The 19,152-nt window shown below is 44.6% G+C and overlaps 1 protein-coding gene across 11 annotated transcripts in view; it reads right to left on the bottom strand.

Annotated features, from left to right (window-relative positions):
• The window catches only part of sulf1 (sulfatase 1), a gene marked incomplete at its 3' end in the record, with an annotated part of 72,021 nt that overhangs the window by 38,489 nt on the left and 14,380 nt on the right, over positions 1-19,152 (bottom strand). For all 11 annotated transcript variants that reach the window (XM_083778532.1, XM_083778530.1, XM_083778533.1 and 8 more), the window contains one exon: positions 5,000-5,392. Of the gene's footprint in view, positions 1-4,999; positions 5,393-19,152 lie in introns of those variants that run through there.

Genomic DNA, 19,152 nt, shown 5'->3' with positions numbered 1-19,152 from the left:
CCCTCAAAGCCCATGCTGCATCCACGTGCAGTGATATTTGAATGAGAGCAGCTCCGGACACCATTGTGAAAATCACTCGTTTGATTGATTGATTGAATAGTTTATTAGACAGAAATGTAAAAACAGCAACAGTGTACAGTCAAACACAAAAGGGCTGATTTTGCTGTGTTCGGAACTGAGGGCATCCTTGACTTGCATTTTGTTCTTGCCCGAGAGTGCTGAGTCGTCAACAATTTGCAGTTACACGTTACAGGCATCATTAACTTTCTCTCACTCTCTTTGATTTCTTATTTGATTTCATGCACTCTCACCCACTCCCCTACACTTTCTCCAGTCCATCGATTAATTCTGTTGTTGAAAAACCAATGAGGTTAGAATAAGAAGGGTCTGGGGGTGCAGGTTTGGAAAATGGTTTCAGAGTTCTTCAGATTTTTATAGCGCTTCCAAGCGCTTTACAATTCATACATTGGTGAAGCGTTGAACAGTCGACGCCAGTGTCCTCACTTCCCACATTCACACACCAATAGTGGCGAGCTCACACCGACATTGGAGGCAATGTGGGGTTCAGTGTCTTGCCCAAGGACACTTCGACATGTGGACAGGAGGAGCCGGGATTCGAGCCGCCGACCCATGGATCATTGGATGACCTGCTCTACCTCCTGAGCCACAGCCGCCCTACAACACAGGCGTGTGTGTCTTAACTGGCCATGATCTGATGTATGAAGAAAAGAGAGGAAATGCAGGAGAACGCAGTGGCCGTGTTCTCACTTCACTCCGTTCAGTTAACTAGTGGAGGTGTGTTGGGAGGATTAGCACATTCCTCCCAGCAATGAGGTGGATGTGATGTTTGACTGCCCTGACCTCCACCGCATCCAACAGAGACTGAACAAACACTTGGGGGTGCTATTGTGATCTCCCAAACACCCTCAAAATAGCTCCCTGCAGCGCGAGCATGCACGTGTGTGTGTGTTACTCTGTGGGATAAATGTGTGCACATGCGTAAAGCACATGCTTGTGGTCATTCATGCGTGCAAGGTAGATTTCCCTTGAGCCGTGCCGGTAAAAGCAGAGGACGCTCGTCTCTATGTCAGGCAGCCTGCGTTTGGAAGCCTATCTTAACTCCATATCACTGGTTGAATAGCGAGGGACGGCGAGACAACTGAGAAAGTGGCTGACTCATCTAAAGATAGCCTCTCCGGATCCCACATAAATAAAGCATGTCATGAGCTCAGTGTTCAAATACTGGTCATTTGCAGTTATAGGACTGCGTCTTCTGCCTGAGTGCTACCATGCAATCAGTCCTGTGTGAGCAACACTATCATTAAGCCCTTGAGATAAACAAGAGCTTTGAGCAGAGGGTGGTTTAGGAAACCTTTTCTTAACGCACTCGTCCATGCATGAGGTAAGAGTGACACACAAACACACACATGCGCGCGCACGCACGATACTGGTGGTTAAAAGATAAACAATATCATGTTTGGATTTGCACAATGATTTGCACAACACTTTGCATAATTCATATTCTCTTACACAAACTGATGTCAAATACAAAACAGGAAAAAAAAAGGAAAAAAAAGAAAATGCACAAAACTTTGACAAAATCAAAAAAGTGAGAGGGGGGGGGGACAATTAGTAAACTCAGGTTTGATTGGTTTTGACATTGCATATTCATCAGTGCCTATTTTTCAACATTTTCTGCATCACATCCCCAGACTCTCGTCTACTTCTGCTTTTTATAGACGACCACTTTCCCTCCTGTCTCCCAGGAATATGGAAAGTAATTTGAAAGACTTCCCATTACTGCATCCAACAGAGACCCTGGAGCAGGCATCTGATTCTAGATACAGCATGTGGCGTCTCTCACAGCAGAGCCACTTACACGCACCACTTAAACCCCCTTCCTTTTATCCCTCTACACCAAATATCTTTGCGAGCGATCTATCTGATCTACAAACTCATAATGTGCTGTGTTATGGCGCATTTTCGGGGAACATTCGCCCCCAAAATAGGGACGCTTGAGTTCATGTGGTGAACAGCATGAAGGATGTATCTGATTCGTCAGGCATTCCCTTGACATACGGTTAGGTAAGCTATGTGCAAGAATACAGCACCAGGTCGAGGCTAAGGGGCATTCTGTAAAGATCAATTTGTGATTTGAAGAAGCAGAAGAAGAAAACCTTATGGGAAAAGAGGGCAGTGCCGCGTCCAACATGTTCCTGATTTGGAGTTCATAAAGGAGAAAGATGTGGGGAGGTAAAATACTTTACATATGTGCCTCCTAAGCCTGCTCCGAAAAACTGTGCCGCTAGCCAGCTCACACATACAGGACAGGACAGCCTTAGTACTCAATCAATCTACTGTAGTATTTCTGACATTTATACATATTAGAACTCAGACATAATGCAGACTTATAGACTTTGTGTTTTATGTACTGTAGCTCTCATAGAGCTTATTTAGTCTGACTATTTTGAGATACATTTCTTTGCTCTTGTTCATCAGTCGGCACCTATGAGGTCATGCAGGATGTCTGAGAACTCTGATTCACTGTGGTTGGCATTCACATGCACACACGCACGCGCGTGCGCGCCAGCGCGCTTGCACAAGCACACACACTTTTCCATTTGTAGGAATAACACTTAGCATTGCACAACACGGCTGCAAATTCCACCTCTTCCCTCATGCCATATCTATCAGAACAATGTATTACGCCAGCCTTTGCGTTCAAACACACGCAGAGCTCAGTAGATTCGAATGACGGCAAAGCAGCTACTGGGAAAACGTTTGTCTTGGCAAGCCTCTGCCCCCTGGACCCTCACGTTATTTGCACCAGCTGCTCACGTTGTTTGTAGCACAGTGACGCTTTTAAAGGACCTCCCTTCTCTCTATAGGACCAGTTGGCGCTGTTCTTAAAGCTGATGCCCTCCTATACAGTATGTTCAGAAAAAAGGATACTCTGCTGGCTGGAACTGGCCTGTGCTTGGGGTTGGACGGACGGACGGAGACAGACAGACAGACAGACAGACAGACAGACAGACAGACAGGCGGGTGGGGCGGGGCGGGGGGAGGTTCAACGATACTGAACATAAAGATTGACTCAGTTCAGGTCTTAAAGTGCATTGGGCCTGTCGTTCCTCTGCAAACCTTTGCTAAGTCAGGGCTGGCAATGCATTGAAATATGAACCTTTCCCATTCCGTTTTACGCTAATTGTGCCCGGTACAACCAATTGGCGGTAGCCTTTGAACACGACCACAGCATAAGCTCGCCATTTAGGAGGGAAACTAGGTCAGAGGGAGAGATTGTGCAGTTGGTATGGGCCGGTAGGTACGCACAGAGAGCCCATACAACACATGTGAACAGTGAGAAGTCACTCGCATGGATCTCCATAACAGCGGGACTTTAACAACTGAGGCTGAACTCAGTGACTTCTGCAACAAGCACCTTTCGTTTCAAGGGGAGGTGAAACGTTTTTCAGCTGAAGAAGTGCTGGGATGAAGCTGGTCTTGCATCACTTAAAAGCATTATTATCTACTATCCATTAGCAGCTAAATTTTAATTAGTTTAGCATTATCCTGTGCATGTAAACCATCACACACACACACAGTCACACACACATGCGCGCTAAAGAGCAGCAGCTATCACAATCTACCAGTGGTTTCGTTAAATACTTCCAAGTAACAGGCAGGAAGTGTAGCTATGGCTGATTTGCTAAGGTAAACACATATTCACACAACAGCAGCTTTCACCCATACAAGCTCCTCACTCCTTCACAGCTGCACAATCTCCATTCGCAAACACACACACACACACACACACACACACACACACACACACACACACACACACACACACACACACACACACACACACACACACACACACACACGCTCGTGCGCATACACAGGTTCACATACATGCATGCACACTACACAGTGCCTGGAGCTGCGTATAAATACTATACATCATATTCCCACACCTTTGGCAAGTCTCCCTTCTCACTTGAGTTGAGCTAAATAGCTGAAGTGAGGCGTACATTCTCTGTGACTCTCTCTCTCTCTGGTGCAGCTCTGACAGTTTGTGCGGAAAATGCTCTTCAACAGCCCATCCATTTAGGCTACACTGACACCTTCTGCCAAGAGTGCACTCTGAACTAGATTTATGAAAAGTCTTAACTGGACTGATGTGAAGGGGTGTTAAATGCTACACTGAGTTTGGGGAATGGACATTAACCAAACCAGTGGTTTTTGGTTTTCTATTTTAGGCACCGGAGAAGAAACCAATAAAGAAATGAATGAGGAGAAAAGCCTGAATCGTTTTCTTCAGGTGAAAAGTGATTATTTGAAGTCTGAAAACTGATGAAAAAAAGTAGACCACAAATGTCTACTTCTTGGTGTACTCATGTATATGTAAGTCACATGCAGAAAGCTTCTTCATCCCAAATGGTTGACACCACAGTCACTCAAGTACCGGTACTTAACTTTTCAGAGGGGTGAACAGCATGATTCTCTGATACCATTAGTGATCAATTCCAAAAAGCAAAAAAAGCTAAAGACAAGAGAAATTCAGTGGTTGCTTATTATGGGCAGAGGAGGCAAAACAAAATGAGATTAATGGAATGTACTGCCTTCTAATCCCCGGAGACAGAGGAATTTGTGACGGGAGAATTCTTGTCATTCAAGAGGGTAAAACTTCTGCACACAGAGGGCTGCTGTGCTGTCTACAGGCTACACACACACACACACACACACACACACACACACACACACACACACACACACACAGAACAGTGCAGCAACACAGCACTACCACAAATCACTGCTGAGAGAGACTCCACAGCTCTTATCTCCACGCTGTCAAAACCACAATCTTAATTCTGTAACGCCACACCAGGCAGACGTGTAATAAGAGGCAAAAAGCAGTAGAACAGTTCACAGTAACGCAAGAAAAAGGCACAGAAAATAGTAAAAGAGAGTGGGAAAGTTGCACACACAAAAAAAGTACCTGGAGGGCAGGAGAGCAGTGCTGGCAGGGTGAGAGGAAAGGCTAGGATTCCTCTCTCTCTCTCTCTCTCTTGGAGTTTGACTCTTCTCTTCTCTTCTGCAGCAAGTCTTCTGCCTCCAGAAGAGAGGGGGGGTTGAGTGAGTGCGTCTTCGGTGTGAGGGTTTCTTGGGTATTGAAGAGTATAGAGAGGAGGGTCTATAGACTGGGACCACACAGCTCCTGGAAGACAACCTCTCTCCTCTAATCCTCTCTCCGATGTGATGACACTCTCTAACCTCGACCATCTGTTGAAACACGTCCCCGGGAGCGGTGTGCGAGTCGGCACCGTAGAGCTGTGTCAAGAAGCCCCACTCCCCCTGCCCAATCACAGCCCGGCTGCTGGGTGGCTCCTTGCTGCCAGGAGGCAGGGACAAGGACACAGCACAGCGCAGGGGGAGACAGGCACGCGCACGCGCACACACACACACACACACACACACACACACACACACACACACACACACACACACACACACACACACACACACACACACACACACACACACACACACACACACACACACAGTGCTGTGTACAGGCTACACACACACAGTGCTGTGTACAGGCTACACACACACACACACACACACACACACACACACACACACACACACACACAGTGCTGTGTACAGGCTACACACACACAGTGCTGTGTACAGGCTACACACACACACACACACACACACACACACACACACACACACACACACACAACACTTTAGGATGCAAGTAAGAAAACCCCCAGTCCAACGTAACTTGAGAGCCAGCGAGGGAGAGAGAGAGGAGGGGAAAGAGAGGGAATGGGAGGAGAAAGGGAGAGCCAGAGAGTGCATGACTGAGAGACAGGGTGGGGAGAGTACAGACAGAGAGAGCAAGAGAGAGAGATTGAGGCGACAGACTACTATTCCAAATTGAGTTGACCAGTAATGCTACTTAAAACACAGGTTTACAGAGTATATATTGCCTTATTTCTCTGATCCCCCCCCCCCCCAATCCCTGTAACAGTGGCCACATAATAATGTGGTCTGCAGAAATCAAACTAATAAAGCAATAAACCTCTGTAATGGCTCCACAGTGGGAGTGCCATTGGCACTAAACTGTTACATCTAAAGGGGCAGCAAGCAGTGCAGGCAGCAGCCCTCACACCTCAGTGTGATAAATCCTTGCAATCCAACACAGCTGCATTCTTGCCCTTCGACATCTATTGCCTGGCTTAAGTTAAAAAGGATGGTAGTGCAGCAGACACTAAACGTCGCATAGCTAAAGGGAAGGAAGAGGAGGCTAGAGAAAGAGAGCAAAGAAAAGGGAGACAGAAAAGATACAAAGCTTACAAACAGTTATCAGCTAGACTTGTCCCAGCACTAATGGGCCATTTCCTATTTAATCAATGCAACGCAATGATACCATTGATGTGAGAACAAATCAATGTACAAACTCACTCATTCACGCTAAACACTGGGACAATTAGTTGACAAAGCCTGCCCCGTTAATCAAAAAACTGTTCCCATCCACTGAACCATTAAAAATGGATTACGGGACCTTGATTATATCCAACACACCAACATCAAAAGGCCCAGTCTAATGTGTGAATACACATCTCACTGCTAACAGCATCACAGTGTATTCACCAGAGGTGTGAAACGTCAGAGAAATGCCTCGAAATGTGCGCATTTGCATTTTCACACCATGGTAACCTGTCTCAAGTTGTCTCATTTGATACTCAGTGCCTTGTAGATTGGCCCATTAGATTGGCCCATTAGATTGCCGTTATACAGCGATCCAGACAGTCCATGTTCGTGGTATATGCATAATATAAAAGACATTTGGAAGTTAATGTCATCAAAAGAGTTCTTTCCAGGCTTGCAAAGTCTGCTTGTTTCCCGCCAATGTTGGGTTGTTTTTTTGGCGGGTTGCGTTTTTTGGGCTTGTTTAAAAAAATTCGGTTTCTTGTTTTGAATATCAAACAATACTTTGATGTATATACTATAAATACCCATAGGTGGGGGAGTGTGAATCACATTGAGTGACAGAATCTGCCTGGTGTCTCTACTATGTGTGTAATAGTATAATAATAAATGACCAAAACATTCATAATTATAGACATACATAGTAGTATATTGTATAATAGTTAATATTATTATTATAGTATAGTATTTATAATGATAAATGCAAATATTTATTTATTAGTATTATATGGCGATATAATTGGGCTTGTTTTGGCTTGTTTTTCGAGGGAAGATTTGGCTTATTTCTCTCGCCAAGAGTTGGCTTGTTTTGGGCTTGTTTTTGGATATGTGTTAGCTTATTTCTCTCAGAAGAGTTGGCAACACCGGCTCTTTCCATTGCTATCGCTGTAATCCTGCTAAATAATAATCAATGTTTTGTCGCATTCAAACTTTATTTACAGAGCAGAAGAGGGGCCACACTTCCTGTTATGTGAAGTGCTAAATATGTTTATTTGAGTGTATCCCTCTAATCTCTGTGTATCAGCTTTCCAATCTGATGGTGAGATCAGAGTAAAAGGATACATCCACCTTTTCATCAGACTTTCCCGTTTATATTCACCCCAGGTTTACTGCATAATGATATTGGATTAAACAAAACAAAGCCTATTTTCACCAGGACAACATGAAACTTTGGCCTGCTTGGGTTGAGGTTAGGAACATGCAGGGGCAGGGGCCAGGGAAAGAGAGAGCCTTCGGGGGAAAAAGCTCAAATTAGATTAACTAAATTCACAAAGACTGTCCCCTCCTGCATGGCTACGCACACACCCCAGCCCACACCTCCGTCCCCCAAGCCCCCATTCTCACGGGCGAGAGATTTCCAAAGGGCCGTCAGGCAGGCCAGGGGCGACCAAATCCCCCTGCTCTTTACCGGATTAAAGATGGCCGTCCTGGTAGGAGAGAGGCACAGTTTTTTCCCAGGAGCTGAGCACATCTGTAAACATCATACATCCATGCAGACAGAACGGGTTATCAGGCTCTGTGTTTCTTCGAGGGAAAGGGTAGGCAGTCTTATCAAGCGAGGACCCGTATTAGAATGCCTTTGAGAACTTAGCCCCCAAATCTTTTCAGAGATAGCTACTGGGTACCTCCCCTCTTCTGACAGACACCTCATTCATTTCCCATGACGAGACTTATCTTCCGATTTCCAAATTCTCTTCCGCTGATGGGGAGAATAGCAACAAAGGCAGGGAAGAAGGAGCTCTATAAAATGGCCTCATCCTATGAATGACTGAATGACCTGCAGGGGGTCAGTGGTGGTAACCCCCCATTCACTCTCTCATACACTCTTTCTTGATGTCTCCCCACGTCCTTTCCATCCCCCCTTATCCTTCAGAAATTAATAACCTACCATAACGGACATCTAATCAGTGTCCTCAAACAGCTCACCCCCAACAACCCCCCACACACTTCAACACACTTGCCCCAAGTCCAAGCTTTTATCCTTTAAATAAGGATCTTCAGAACCCATTCTCCCCTTCCTCTCTTGGTGCTCATCAGCAGGGCTCGCAGGTGCAGGCAGGGGCCAGTGTTGGGGGGGCTACTCGGTTCACTAGTCCCATTCTCTCTGTCTGAATGAGATACAGAGAGGTGTCATAGCTGTGATCCTGCCTCTGGGTCAGTGGAGAATCGCAGGAGCTGGAGAATGCTGCTGCGATGCCGGGGGAATGCAGACCGTGGGGTGACATTGGCCTGTCTTGTCCGACACCACAGGCTGAATACTAACCACACGGCTAATGCCATGCTAACCCCCTCCATCCCCTCGCTCTCGCCCTGACGTGGCGCTGGCTGCCCACTAGTGTCAGATGTCCGGCCAGGGGATCAAAGCTTTGAAGGTGCCAGCTGCCAGGGGGCTCCTTGAGTTGTGACATCACACACGACGTATTACCACCACGGAAGAGTAAAATGCCTGCCCTGTGAATTATGGTGAATTCTGCAGCTATAAGCCCACGTGTCATTGACAGTATAATAGTAGCCAGAAGGGACCCTTACAGTGGTCACTATATTTATCAAGTCTCTGCCCCTCTAGTCTGCTGGTTCCCATGACCCTTTCAGACACCAGGGGGCCAAACCACCAACATCTCAAGTTCATGCCAGGCAGGCACAGCTGAAAGAAACGGGGGGGACAGAGACTGGGATGGGTGGAGAGTGTGATGAGTGGAAGGAGTGGGAGGGAGGGGGTCAGTTGGTTAGGATTGTACCACACAGAGAAGGTCAGAGAGCAGGAGGAGAAATGAATGGGAGGATAATGGAGGAATATGGGATGACAGGGATGGGGGACAATAAGAGGGGCAAAATATAGAAGACAATATAGAAGGAAGGGGAAGATGTGGGAGGGAGAGGGGGAGAGAGAGAGAGAGTGAGAGTGGGGGTCATGAAATTCCTGGCGTCCCCTGGTGGCTCTGTGACAGCTGAACACGTAGAACATGCATGTGGAGGGAGCTCTGCTCACGCTATGCCTCCTGCTGTGGCACGCATGTGCCCTCGCTTCCTCCCACCACACCACACACATGCACGCACGTGGCTTGCACGCATGAAACGGCGTGCGTATAGCCGACGTGCACGGCAGCATCTGTCACAATAGCCTGAATAGGGACAATTCGCTATGCCTGTGGGTTCTTTCACATGACAGTACAGGACACACAAAGAACACAACGTTTAAATCCTCAGTGTCAATACAAGCCGAGTATGTATTTATGATTCCCCCCCCCCCATACAAGTTGACATTTGTTCACTGATTGAAAAATGATGGCTGAGAATTATTGTGGAAAACCCTCTAGTTTCTAAGATAACTAGGCAGTACACAAAACAAATGAAATACACAAACACATAATGGACCCATCAAAACAAAAATAGAGGCAACATGTTAGACAGCGATGATAGGATTAGAGGGTTGTAGCTAATGACATCCATCAATGGCCTTCAGTCAAGGTGTTATAACCCTGTGGGAGGACAAGCTGGATGTTTACCACTATCAGCTTTGTTTATCTGCAGAAAGGGGAAACCCCTTTCCATTAGCAGTCCAAGATGATACTGAACTAATATAATCTCGGGTCGTTTAAGCAAGTGTTAACGTGTCAACAAAGGTTATCAAAGTGTTATCAGCATGCCGTTACTGCAGTGGCAATCTGCATATACATCTCCCTCTTTCAGTTTCATTAATGTGCAACAGGGGATATGTGCTTCATTGAATGCAAATTGTTTCCATAAGTGACCCTGTGTGGAAACAACAGATGTCTTCCTGTAGACACACCCCGCTTCAGTGTCAACTATATCCTTTTTTATTTTACTGCATGGTCACTGTTGTTGTTCAGGGGAAATACTGAACTGATTTCAACACAAATATCAAATGACAATGTGTTGTACAGCATCGGTAATTCTACACAGGTGCAAATGAGGAACTCATGCACTTGCACACATCAAGCTGGGGAAGAATGCAGCCTGGAGCAAATGATTATTGGCACGGACTAAATATAAGTGCATCCAGATTTGGCAAATAACAACAACAACTGTCACATCCACTGGCCCTGTGCGACTGCCAGAGGCAGCAAACAAAGAACACACTGACACCCGTATTGATCAAAAACTTCAAACACTGTCTCTGTCTGCATTGCAGTGACCGTGGGCCCAATATCCACTGCTGCCTTCAAATGGATCAACTGATCAAGGGACCCATTTCTCTAGTCCATCTCTCCTCCCAGCTATTCCAATTCCTCTGCCACCTCCAGTCATCACCATGGCAATCTGTCACATGCCTGAAAACAAAATCTTGTCTTGGACAATCTACTTGTCTTGGAATCCTTTAGACCCCCCACAAAGGGAGTCATTTTAAGGCAATATTGACAGCTTCAAAGTAGGATTTCTAATGAAGCCCATTTGTAAATAGCGAGAGAAATAAATATTATCGTTCGGCTGATCTCACGAGTCACAGGATGCCGGAAATTATCTAAAGCGTAGCCTTGAGGTTCGCTAAAGACCTGGGAAGCACTGCTGTAAGCCATGGAGATAGAGTCTGAGGGATAGATAGAGTGAGGAGATACACATCATTATTTCTAGGGTCGAGGCAAGGAGATGAAAGACATTCTGCCTGCCAGGGTGGTTGATAGTGAAGTCCTGACCAGAAATCCCTGGGCCAAGCCCCAGGGATTTCTGAAACTACAAGTGGGGGATCAGTGTTTTTGCTGAGTTTACAGAATGTGTAGAAGTGTGTTGTTACTTAGAGAATTCCGATGGACACTGTTCATTTAAACACAAATAAATCAATTAAATAGCTGATAAATAGCAGATCTACAAGCTCTCATCGCTTCATGCTGTGACACATTGTAGATCTATTTTTTTTAAATGTTAATGTTTTTGCTCAAACTTGGGATGCCAAGGCTAAAGTGGTTAATGGAGAAAGTATTTTGAAAGGAGTTTGTTGGGAGCGCAAACAAGTCCCTTGTGGATAAATATAAATAACTCTGGAGTAGCGTAATACCATGAATGACCTCTTTGAAGCTGTACTTCTGAGTTCATTCCAGGTACCTTCTCTTCATCACGTGTGTACGTTAGGACCCACAGAGGAAGTCAAACACGGCGGACTGCATGTTTGACAGCACTTTTGGAACTTAACTTACCAGTACATTTTTAGAAAATGCTGCCAAATAAATTTATAAATTAAGTTATTGTACCTGTCCAAGACAAGATCTAAATGTTCCTCACTCCTGGTGAGGAACGGTCTAATTCATCGTATGTTTAGAGTGTAAACCTACAGGATCGAGTGACAGCTGTGATGTGTGTTTGGAACGAGAGCTGACTGTCCAGGACAAAACCAAGGTTCCTGGCTGTTGGGACAGACGTTACCAGGGCGTTGTCTACGGAAATAGTTAGGTCCCGCATAGGGCAGATCTGCATATGGGAGCCGGCCAGCAACTCTACATCTGACCTCAAACCCTTAGATCTCCATATACTGTATGGAGCTGACCTGACATTCCATATGTTGATCCTTTCCCCGCCCGTCCTTCCTCTTCGATGTCCCCCTGTTGACTGATACCTGTCCATTCAAACTCTAGACTGGCCTGCCCCAAAGTTATTAGAACAGCCGTGCCCGGCAGCCGGCAAAAACTAGAGTTCTCAACAGACCCGAGAATTAAGGCCGGCCCTACCTGGGCCCTCAAACCCTGTACACTCAAGACCAGGGGTGTCGAACTCAACTTGGGGCGAGGGCCGCATTGGTCAAAAGGTCACTTGATGGGGGCCACAACCAGTTGCGCACGCATGCTCGATGTCTCAGTCAGTCACTGCTATAATATCTATCTATCTATCTATCTATGTATGCTCAGACCCAGCCAGCAAGCCACACACATAGTGCTCAGACCCAGCCATCCAGCCAGCCACACACATAGTGCTCAGACCCAGCCAGCCACACACATAGCTCCGTAAGGGAGTGGTTGCACCACTCAAAAAATCTTAAAAAAACTGGAGATTGGAGAACCTGATTTGGACATGATCTGATGCAGGACAATGTCACTATGACAGAACGAGAAGATGGGTCTGGCCACATTCATTCACCCCATAATCTCAGTGGAAATTGGGGAATATGTTGACAATAGTCGACAGCTCTGCCCCCGCTGCCACCCTTAGATCTCCATATATGGATCTGACCTGTTCTGACATTCCCTGTTGATCTTACCTCATCACACCCTGTACACTCAAGACACACTCCATATATGGCCAGTACAGAATTAATTCCATAATTTATGTTGATTTGACCCCCCATGACAAAGCGCCAGTGAATCTCGCCCAGCATTCTGCCGTCACCCAGGCGGATGCGTGCACACGACCTCACTTCTCGCCCTTTAGGGCGAGGTCGCTTCTCGCCCTCAGGGCGAGGTCGCTTCTCGCCCTCAGGGCATCTTACTGGTTATATTATTAAGTTGTTTCTTTAATTACGTTAGATTGTACTTCACTGTTTATATATATATATATATACTGTATATATATATATATATATATTGGTGAAAAATACATCTGAACAAGAGGACTCTTGTATCAAAACTGAGTGAGAAATTAAGGGGGGGGGGAAAGAGTGTCGGTATTGATAGGAATTTTATCCTATCATGAGATAAATAACAGGGGAGGACTGTAAAAACCCCTTTAACTAAATAAAGATAATAGCTTCGTTTAGCAGAGTGCAAAATGAAGCTGCGAGCTGCTCCGGAACAGAACCAAAATGCTCCGGAAGGCTCACAATAATACTTTAGGAGTAATCCCGTTACAATACTTATACTTAACTTTAGCTTTGACCAAAATACTTTAAGTAAATAGCTAATATGAACAGGAAGGATTACTCCATAACCAAAAACATTACCTTATTTTACCCCACAGAGAGACGTCCATTTCAGAGGGAGGTTTTTAGTCGTTTTATATCATCGTTTCAGAGAGAAATAGAACATGGATTCACAAACACAGCAATAATAATCAAATACAGAGCCTAGACCCCGTGGGGTCTAGTAGAATGGTTGGGTTCTCTCTACCGTCTTCCAAAATGGAATCCGGTATATATACTTTACACAATACAAAATGGAGGATCGTACAAAGCGACGTGGCACGACCCGAGGAGTAACGTACTCAAAGTATGGAAAAGTACTGGAATGGAAAAATACAAAACACAGAAGTCTATCTAGGCCTCAAAGGATAAATTTGTCAGGGAAGGGGGTGCCGGCCCGGTTGCTATGGCACCCGGCTGATAAGATAGCCATGCGAGGTCAAATTCATGTAGGGAGACAGTGAGACAGTGATTCACACTAACAGCGCGAAGTCACTACCAGATTAAAAGGGTCAAAAGGTCAAAGGAAATGGTCAATCAAGCATAAAATATAGACAGATAGAAATTATCTATCAAACCCATCGCATTTTATGCGCGACTGATCATATGACCTTTGACAAAATCAAAACCTCAGGGGAAACTTTACTTTATACTATGGATAAAATGGAACAGAATGGCAATGAAAAATAAAAAACACAATGATTTCAACTTAACTAGGCATAAAATCCTTAATTAAATGGTACTGTGGGAACGAGAAAAAATTGCTTTTCTCTCTTGATGATGATGATGGTGATGAAGATATCTTCGGGGCCTGGCAACCAAACCCAGCAAACCGTTGCAGCCAACCTGGCCGGCGAGATGTGTCATTTGACCACATGAATGTTCATTTTTAGAGCAGTTCTTCTTTTGGCTCGTCATCAGTTCGTTGTCAGAACTGAATCTGCGAGAGTTCTTTTGGCTCGTTTGTCGGAGCCGATTCTTCGCCCCTCCCCCCCCTAATGACAGGTTCACAGATACACTCGATCTCTGCAAACAGACAAGGTTCAAAAGCTTGGAGAGGGGAAACGGGGTATTCTGCATGCGCTCCAGCGCGATGTCGCAACAATGTCTTTGGGAGTCCCTTAAGTACCATATACAGGTCAGATATAGAATCAAGTGATTCTGGGGTGAATTAATGCCTAGTCCAAATCGAACTCATGATGATAAAAACCAAAATAATAAAATGTAGAAGGAAATGTTCCTATATTGACAATTTAGGGGAAATATGAAATGACTAAAACCTTTTTATAAAATCAAATGAAATCAACAATAATGTAATACAATTGGAGGTGATTAAACGTAGCTTGGAAAGCGTACATTAGCAAACAAATAACAACAACCACATAAACATGAAAACAAAAAATTCAATAAATTTGTTCCAAATGGGAAATCTATGGGCAACTAGTTAGACTGTTCTGGGGTTGGGCCTAACCAGTGAATTTAGACAGATCTGCACTGGGGAGTCGGGTCTGGTGTCAAACCTTGTATACAAGAATGGAATTTCGAAGTCCACAATCCACCACAAACTTTTCAGAGACTTGACGCAGAGAGAACTCTCCTCCATCGCATTTGTGGGCTTCGAAATTCTCGGCCTGTCCACCGACCCCAACTCCCACCTGCAGCAGTCCTTTATCTGTAGATAACAGAACAAAAACAAAGTACAAACTGGTGAATGACATGAAAAACCACATTATATATCTATTCACCTCACTCTTAACCCGCCACAATCTATATCACTGAACTTTTATGGAGGGAGAGCATCTTTAGAACAACAGGTGTTGATCTTAATATACGTATATCACAGTTTATTATCAGGCGAGTGGCAGGAGAATAATAAATGAACAAAACTGGTTCTAAACAAAAATAACATGTATCAAACAGACAGATCTAGATAGAGAGAAAAAGTATGTATATTTCAAATTTTCAACTTCGACAAACATGTGGGCCTACGTTGGCAACACATGGTACAGAGAGTTAGAGAGAGATTGTCTTCTTGTAGTCAGAGAGAGAGAGTGATAGCTAGATCATTATTTGTCGGTAGACCCCCAAGTTTCTCCGTATCTAAGAGATCTATTTTACCCACCAAACATGTGTCTGTCTTCTGCTTCGATCAATACTCGTGATTTCAAAAAGGATAAGAGAGAGAGATGGAATTAGATAGAGAGGTTTGCGACCGTTGAATCCTAAACTATACATGTTATGTTTCAAACCACTGACGCCTCGAAACATTACGATGACTCGCTATGTGCCCGTGGCTTGACTACTGCCGCACACAGACAAATCACCTTTACAACAAATAGCGGCAGTCACGTCCGCTCCAGAGGTTGGCACACTAATCTGAGACACTAGTGGTACACTGTATTAAATCTAAATTGTTGCATATACTAGAAAAATAGTGAAGAGTCACTGAAAAGTCTACCGAGCCTCCCTCCGACGTATACAACCTGGCAAAAGGGCCGGAAACACAGATTATTATGATACTATGCATGGCAAACAAGGGGAAATGCCAGATAAAAAATATGAACTAATTTGACTATCAACTTGACTAAGAATGTTCATGATTCAAAATCTACATCTCTCTCCTCGTGTACACTCAAGGCAGAAACGAGATCTTGAAAAGGTAGAAAAACGATAAATTTATTGCCTTCTACTCACATACTTCAGAAAAGCTATGTTCCAGTAAAATGCGGGCAAGATATCGGAAATTCGACCTCTATAATGAACATTGATTAGCAACATGAGAAAACAGAAACCCAGAGCAGGCGTTCACAATGGAAACCTCGTAACAGACACGTTTCCAGACAGACAGAGAGAGAGCATGGAGGAAAGATCACCCCCCCCCCCTCACACACACACACACAGGCACAGAGAATGACTCCAAACAGGAAACTTTTTCACACAGGCAGGGAGAGGGAGAATGGAAGAACAGAGAGGTCCCCCCCCCCTCCCCACACACACACACACACACCCACACACAGAGAGAGAGATAGCGAGAGACAGTACCATGCGTCCACAGAAACTGCCTCCCCCCCCTAATGACACACACAAATCACTGAATAATTATTTTTCAAAGAAATAAGATAAACGCTGAAGCTGTCCTACTTCTTTTAAACAATAATAACAGTTTAACACAAAAACAAATAGATTACTTAACTCAAGAATAGCGCAGGAGATCTCAGGAAGCAGATTTATGGTGCGGACTTATGGACACGCGTGGTCCACGGGTCCAGTTCGTGAAGGCATTCACGAACCCCATAGCTGGTAGTGTCCAAAAGGATAATCCAATGTTCCTGAAGCGATAATAACGAGCAAAAACCACCCCCTCTGAAGATAAATCAGCGGAGCTCTCGGGGAAAAAAAAAAAAGGAAGAAGGAACATTTTTTTCCTTATGTGATTCTTTTTGCCTTTTCGGTAGCAGCTAATTAAATAAATTAGACTTACGCACTTCAAAGGAGACTCGAACAGGACCAAGTTGATAGGAATTTTATCCTATCATGAGATAAATAACAGGGGAGGACTGTAAAAACCCCTTTAACTAAATAAAGATAATAGCTTCGTTTAGCAGAGTGCAAAATGAAGCTGCGAGCTGCTCCGGAACAGAACCAAAATGCTCCGGAAGGCTCACAATAATACTTTAGGAGTAATCCCGTTACAATACTTATACTTAACTTTAGCTTTGACCAAAATACTTTAAGTAAATAGCTAATATGAACAGGAAGGATTACTCCATAACCAAAAACATTACCTTATTTTACCCCACAGAGAGACGTCCATAGCAGAGGGAGGTTTTTAGTCGTTTTATATCATCGTTTCAGAGAGAAATAGAACATGGATTCACAAAACACAGCATTTACAATCAAATACAGATAACCCGGCCCCGTGGGACCGGGTCGGTGGATGGTTTCTCTCTACCGTCTTCCAAAATGGAATCCGGTATATATACTTTACACAATACAAAATGGAGGATCGTACAAAGCGACGTGGCACGACCCGAGGAGTAACGTACTCAAAGTATGGAAAAGTACTGGAATGGAAAAATACAAAACACAGAAGTCTATCTAGGCCTCAAAGGATAAATTTGTCAGGGAAGGGGGTGCCGGCCCGGTTGCTATGGCACCCGGCTGATAAGATAGCCATGCGAGGTCAAATTCATGTAGGGAGACAGTGAGACAGTGATTCACACTAACAGCGCGAAGTCACTACCAGATTAAAAGGGTCAAAAGGTCAAAGGAAATGGTCAATCAAGCATAAAATATAGACAGATAGAAATTATCTATCAGGTATACAGTATGCATGTGTGTTGGGGGCGAACTGAGAGGCCTTGCATGAGTCTTTTGTTACCCCATGACGTGATATTCAAAGGGGGGGGGGGCAACTCAACATGCCAATAATGGACTAGGAGCTGCTGGCCCATAATTCCCCACAGGCTTTGTGAGTCCCCTCTGCTGCTGACACACAGCACCTCAGTCGTGACCCTTGACCCCTAGCCCAACTCCAGCAGAACTGGAACAAAAAAACAAGTTGCCTTTGTGCATGAAAACCTGAAGAATTCAAGACTGTTCAACACCGTTGCATGTTTCGTTCAAAGGCCACTAAACTCATTTGTGGGTCTTTATGCACACAGGAGACACATTTCATTACCTGTCCAAAACAGGCCAATGTGAGAGAGGGGTTGTCATTGGGTGAATTTTTATGTTTCTGTAAAGAATGCTACTATACAGGCCAGAGGTACAGTATGGGTCGTTTCAAGCTGTAGGCATTGATAAACACATGAACCTGAACAATACTTTCTTGTAGCAAAAACTAAACAAAAAGTATGCAATAAACACAGATCATGTTCAAGAAATCAATCAATCAAACAATGATCATCCAACCAAGATTATCTCAGTTACAACTTGAATTAGGTGGATTCATCAAATTCAACTTGACCCGGCTTTGAACTGGAACTGTTATTGTGCCCCTGACACGGTTTTCAATTGTTACGATGTTTTGCGTACAAAAAAGAAAAGATGTACCAGAGATAGAACAGATGATATTGGTCGAGCAGGCCATTGACCTTGGAGCAGAGTTCTGTCAGAGCCACAAACACACTCGGTCTCCACACCACTGAACAATAATACGATTCAACAAATAGCCATTTCACTCCGTAGACTCTCGTTCCGCAGACTCCACTCTGTCTCTCGGTAACAGCCGAGCAATCTGCACACAAAGTTGTTTTGTTTATATTCACATTCTCTGTGAAAAATAGACTGGCCCTTTGTCAACTTTAAAAAAGTCTTGACCCCAGAACGCACTGAGAGAAAAGCAGCAATTGAGTCCAAGTCCCTTCCAGTCTCCCCGGGACCTTTCAAACGTCTCATCCTCGCCATGCGGCGCTCCATGTCCGGAAACCTGACTTAATCCTCTCAGGCGAGAAGGTGAAAGGCAGGAATAAGGAGAAAGGGGAACAAGCTGTATGCAGGGAGGAAGGTTATCTATCTGTGCTACATCCTAAATGCCTGGTTGCATATAATCCCATAAAGCATGCCGCCAGGGGCCTGTTGAGAGAGAGAATTAGGATTTAACATGGGGCAGATAGGCCATTAAATTATCCCCTCCCCCCAGAGGTCTTTAACTGGTACAAGGCTGTGATATGAACACAATTCATGTCAGCGTTGAGCGGATAGAGCCAAAGTGCACAGAGTAGATGATAACATGATGTATTAAGATAAATTGTTCCACCACATTAGCTTTCTGCAGACTGCTGTGTGCATGCTACAGTAGG

Source organism: Protomyctophum parallelum, assembly GCF_964188405.1.
Source record: "Protomyctophum parallelum genome assembly, chromosome: 12".
NCBI classification, from domain to species: Eukaryota; Metazoa; Chordata; class Actinopteri; order Myctophiformes; family Myctophidae; genus Protomyctophum; species Protomyctophum parallelum.
This window is presented reverse-complemented; position numbering and strand designations above follow the sequence as displayed.